Genomic DNA, 6,140 nt, shown 5'->3' with positions numbered 1-6,140 from the left:
GCTGGTCCTGAGGATTCGGGGGTAACACACACAAGGCCCTTGCAGATAGGATGACAAGGAGCGGAAGCCCAGGTGCAGAGAGGAGGCAGGCAGCTTTCTGGAGAAGAGGAGCCGGAGCCTGCAGTACCAAAGAGCTACTGAGGAGCCACCAGGGCCAGAGCCTGGCCCCGGGCCCATAGCCTAGCTGGTTTTCCCACAGAAGATAATGGGACATATGGGGGTGAGGGGAAGGTGAGAATGTGTTCACAGCCTCTTTCTGTGCCCTCCCTCAAAGGGCAGATCCTGACTGGTTTGTTAACACCTTGTAAGGAACACAGGAGACAGTCTAGTCCTCCTCCTCCTCTGGCGCACACAGAATGGCTCTCCATCTACCTACTCACAAGCTCACACCTGGATTCTTCCCCCACCCAACCCAGCAGAATGACCCAGCTCCATTCCATGTCAATATTTGGTGCCCAGAGCAGAACAGCACACTGGGGGTCCGATACCAGGTCCCCATGGCTGCTGCCTTTTGCTGTAACAGGAGAAGGCAGCAAGCTGGGAGCTCGGCAGGGCTGCTGTTATGATCTTTTCATGTATCAAGAAAGGAAACTGTGGCCAAGAGGAAAGAAACTTGCTCACGGTGACACAGGGAGTAGTGTTAGAGTCAGGGCTCCAGGTCCAGTGCTCCTTTTCCTACACCCACTTGCACACTTTGCACACTTCAGCTTTGGCCCCTAACCTTTCAGGCCTGGGAAAGGGACCTGTTTCCCACCATGGCCCTGTGGCTCTAACAGGATCTGGCAAATCACTCAGTAGAGGTCTGGAGTTGGCTGCTCTGATCTCAAATAAACCTCCAGGTCTGGGTCTGGGTCTGGATCAAGAGTGGAGAGGTGGTGCACTTGGGGTTTTGTGCTTGTGTTGCCTTCCCCCCACCTTTTATTCTGGGACATATTTTAGCCAGGTGAGATTTTCCTTGCCTGCCCCCCACAAAAGTGGAGACTATGTCTTTAAGAAAGGACGAGTCAGAGCCACGAGGATCAGTTTCAAGCAGCCCTCACAAGGCAAATCTGGATTGAGTTTAGGAAGAAAAAAGAAGGGGTTAGCGTTGGTCCTGCCTCCTTTCCTTTCTCTCCTTTGCTCGTCCCTCCTCCAGCCTTAGTCTGGAAATTCAGTTAACTTGGCCAGGAGGTTACGGAGCCCAGGGCTTTCCCCAGCAGCCTTGTTCTCTCACCTTGTCCCTCCTCCAGCTCCCGAGCACACGATCTGGAGGAATGCTGGGCAAGTTGCTGGAATGATTAGGTACGTGGTCTGGACATTTTAACCTTCGCCCTGTCAATGAGGTCTGGGGAGTGTCCAACATGGATCTGGTGGGAGGTGGGAGGGGGACTTCCAGGACCTCTAAGAACATTAGTAACAGGCAGGAAGAAGATGGGTGGGCTTTGGCCACATTCCTCTTGGTGACTCCATCAGGGGCTCTGTGTTCAGGCATCCATAGGTTCAGAGAGAGGCCTGGTCTATGCACCCAGCCCCCCTGCCTTGTTGCCTACGGAACCCCTGATGAGTGGGAGTTTGAGAGTGTTGAATTTGCTGCTGCTACTGGAGGAATTGGTGCCAGAGGGGTGCTAGCAACCCCATGAGAAAATCACATGAGAACATGTCCAACCTCAGCCATCTGTCTGTCCATGACACTGGTGGCATGTAATCTCTAAAATGAGATTAATCGGATTCAGGCTGCTCGCGTTGCATGTGCGGTGGTCCAGGAGCCACACAAAGTCTTCTCGTGCTTGTTTTCAGCTTCGTGAGTGACTAAAAGCAATGCTGCTAGTTTTTAAGGACTTCAGTTTACACTTCAGGGAAAACGACTTGATGCTACTTAGCTGAAAGGGGGAAGCATAAAGAAGTAGAAAAGGCACACTAGTTTGGTGGTGAAGATTGCTGTGAGCCTAAGAATGTTTTCCCTGTGTAGTTTAGGATTCGTCCATGCATTTATTTATGTGTTTATTCAATAAACATCTGTTAAATGCCTGTTGGCAGTCATTGCTGGTATGGGGGAACCTGTACCCCAATATGGCAGCTGATCCTCCCACTTGAACTCCTTCTCCAGGTCTCTGCTCCTCTTTTCCTCACCCACATCCTGGTCCATTTAAGATGGCAAGAGGCACCAGCTTCTAATGCACTCAGGTGACCTGATGAGGGCAAGATAAGTGCTGACGTTGTTGGCACTAGAGTGGGTACGTCTCACCTGACAACAGTCCCTCTTGAAAGAGACTTGGGCCTAGGTCCCAAACATGACCTCAACCACTGGGAAGAACTTTGAAGGTCAGGAAGCAACAGGGACACAGAAGTTCAGCCTAACCACTCCCACACAGAAGGGGTGGTCTAAGCCTTCTTTGGACATTAGTGGTAAAGCCGGGCCCCTGACTGGGCCTTTGATTTCATATGTGGGCCAAACATTGGCTGGATTTGCCAAGAGCATTTAAGGACTTTGTTCTTTGTGACTTAAGCAAGTTGTCATAATCTGGGCAGGAGGCATGCTGGGATCTCAGCCACCTAGGCTGTAAAGGAAGGTGGGAGGAGTTGGGAATATTGTTTCTTGGGTAGTCTTTTGGGTGTAGAAGGCTTAGGAATAGCACACACTGGTTTGAGTGTGTGTGTGTGTGTGTGTGTGTGTGTCTGTGTGTCTGTGTGTGTCTGTGATATAGGAAGTAGTCCCTCGGAGAAAAAGCCTGGCAAAAGCCAGACAGGAAGTGTAACCCTATCCAAGTAGGCTTGGGATTCGGTACTGGACTCAGCTGGCAGGTTGCACAAGGGTCTAATGAATACAGTGAAAGAACAGTGAGGCCAGGGCCGGGGCCTGCTCGCCCTCTGGGGGCAGAAATGAGAAAGGGCTGAACGGATGGGTTAGCCTCATGACTTCAGTTGAGGGGGGCTGAGTGGGATCGCCAGAGGCTCCCACTACCCTACTTAAAAACAAAGCCTCATTGTCCGCTGGGCATTTGGGCTTGTGCTGGACTTGTCTGAGGGGTGATTTCGGAGCTTGGAAAGGAGATGGGAGTAGACTATGTGATTTCCTTAAGCTGTGGTGGCAGATCCCACTGTGGCTACTCCTGCTTTCCCAAGGAAGGCTGTCACTGAGCTAGACCTCCTGTTCCAGCAGGGTAGCCCTCTGCCCTCTCACATGCTGTGCCCGGGATCATGGGCTCTGCCTGGAAACTCCAGTCATTCCTTTGCAGAATGAAACAGTTGCCCTAAGCAAGTTGTTCAGCTGGGTGGCTGGAGAGAAGGGGGTTAAATGCCAGCCAACATCCTAGGGCTAAAGTAGGGAGCTGGGCCTTTCCATAGAGCAACTTTATGGAAGAAGGTGAGTAAAGGTTGTTTTCTCTCCTTCTGACATATATTTTTAAGAAGCACTTATTTTCCTCTCCATTTTCTCTACAAGTCTGATTGTCTGGGGGGAGCCTGGTCTGTGTGCCATTTTTTAAAATGGAGAAAATTGCCCCTTAAATGTAAAGCTGAGTAATTCCAGTAAAAAGATTCAAGCGAATGGGGCTTCTGCCCAAGTATGGGAAAATATCCATCCATCTCTCCACTTAATTAGAAAAATAATCCACCGGGTAGTGAGTCATGCTGCCCTTCAGCAAACAGCACCATCCTTAGCCAGAGCCAGGAAAAATGTAGTTGAGAGATGCCAGTAGCCGTGACAAAGAAAAGACGTGAAGGGATTCGGGTTCCTGACGCCAGCAGCTGTTTGTACCACTTTTGCCTCCTGTGCACCAGATAATGGATTGAACTGGACTGCATCACCTGTGATGCAGATGAATTCAGCTGGGGCTCTTCTTGATAAGTGGGGTCACTGCAGGGGGCATTCAGGATCACTCCACAGCTCTTTGCATAGTCTGGGAGTTTTTTTGTTTTTGTTTTTTACTTTAAAAAAAAATCCTCACCTGAGGACATGCTTAAAGAGAGGAAGGGGGAGAGAGAGAGAGAGAGAAAGAGAGAGAGAGAGAGAGAGAGAGAGAGAGATCGGGTGCCTACTGTACGTGCCCCAGGGACCAAACCTGAAACCTAGGCATGTGCCCTGACTGAGATTCAAACCAGCAACCTATTCGGTGCACAGGACGACATTCAACCAACTGAGCCACGCTCACTGGGCTGGGAGTTCTTTTTTATTGAGGAAAACATACAAGCATTATATTACATAAAGAACACTAGTTGTAAATGAGCAGCTCAATGAATTTTTACATATGTATACATCTGCGTGTAACCACCATCCAAATCAACATATAGCACGTTTTCAGTACTCCACAAGGCTCACTTTTGCCCCTTCCACTTGGAGTTCTTTATTTACATGCACCAAAGTGCTGCGGCTGAATGTTTGTGGTTAGTGATGTGTTGGTAAATGTTTAACAACCAGTTCTGGTGTTTGTAGGGGGTGCCCTGCTTTGTAGTGTTTGCCAATTTTTGCGGTGTAAACATTCCTGCCATGGCTGATTTCACAATGTGAACAGTTTAACAACTGGCTTGCAAAATTCTGAAAATTTAACAATTGGTTCTGGTGAGCCAGGGCAAACTGGCTCCAACATACCAGTGATTGTGATGAGGGATCAAAGAGAGCCAACCCAGCCCTGGCTGGTTTGGCTCAGTGGTTAGAGCGTTGGCCCGTGGACCAATGAGTCTCCAGTTCAATTTAGGTCAAGGGCACGTAACTTGGTTGAAGTTCGTCCCTGGCCTTGGTTGGGTCTTGCAGCAGGCAACCAGTCAATGTGTCTCTTTCACATCGATGTTTCTCTCGCCATCCCTCCCTCCCACTTTATCTGATGATACAGGGAAAAATATCCTCCGGTGAGGATTAAAAAAGAAGAGAACCTACCCAGCCTGGTGGGGCACAGGTAAGAGTGGACTTTCAAATATTTCCATGTCCAGCCCCCTTAGTGAGGAGAAAATTGTTCACAAGATTTAATGCTATCTCTAATTGCCATCATCTACACATAAGACATCAGTAGTGTCCTCACCTCATGGCAAAGTCTAGGGTCACAAATATATGTAAACCATAGTATTGTCTCTGGAGGAACTTACATAATTTAATACGTGGAGGGAGAGGCAGACATGTGGAAGTATATATGCAATAAGGGGTTTTAGGGGCTGGGGTAGGAGAGACTACGTGGGAATTATTGAGGGCCCTGAAGATGGTCCATTTCTGCCTTGGAATCTGAAATGCATTTCTTACCCCACTTTACTTTGGGAAGTGCCTTGAGGTTGAAGAAAAGAGCAGCAGACTCATACATACTGTCTTGGATTTTGTTTCACCTCTTTCATGCTGTGTGACCTTGGGCAAGTCACTTGACTTCTCTGACCTTCAGGTTCTTTATCTTTGAAATGGAGGTAATAGTAGTACCTGCCCTGCATTATTATTTTAAGTATTACATGAGACTGAAATTCATATATAATATTTAGCATATGTAAACATTTATTAATTATTAGCTTCAATTAGGGATTATTAACTACTAACTCGGACAAACTCTGAGTCTCTCTAAGACTCATTTACTTCATCTGTGAAATGAGAATAAAATGCCAGCCTTGTCAGGGTTGTCTTGAGAATGAAATAAGATCACGTATGTGAATTGTCTGGTCCAGAGCAGGCACCCAGCAAATGCTGGTTTTCCTCCCCTCCTGCTTCCTGATATACTGACTTACACCCTCTACTGAAAAAACCCAGCTCTGACATCTCAGGAAATAAATAGATCAAATAAATATACCAACCCCACTTTTTAAACTTATTTTAAAATAATTATAGATTCACAGGAAGTTGCAAAAAAAAAAAAAAATGTGCAGAGAGTCCTCTGACGCTTCAGCCATTTTTTCTGATGTTGACACCTTAGATAACTATAGTACAACATCAAAACCAGGAAGTTGATATTGGTACAATGCACAGAGCTTATTCGGATTTCTCTAGTTTTACATGTACACTGTGTGTGTGTATGCAGTTTTATCACGTGTAGATTTATGTAACTACCCCCATAGTGGAAATGCAGAACTGTTCGACTACCACAAGATCTCCCTGGTGCTACTTCTTGGTATTCACACCCACCCATTACCCACGCCCCCCCACCATCGCTAACTCTTGGCAACCAAGGCTGTATATCCATCTAGATGGTTTT

Source organism: Molossus molossus, unplaced genomic scaffold (assembly GCF_014108415.1).
Source record: "Molossus molossus isolate mMolMol1 unplaced genomic scaffold, mMolMol1.p scaffold_m16_p_2, whole genome shotgun sequence".
In the NCBI taxonomy this organism is placed as follows: Eukaryota; Metazoa; Chordata; class Mammalia; order Chiroptera; family Molossidae; genus Molossus; species Molossus molossus.
The sequence above is the reverse complement of the archived record's forward strand: the minus strand, read 5'-3'. Positions refer to the sequence as shown.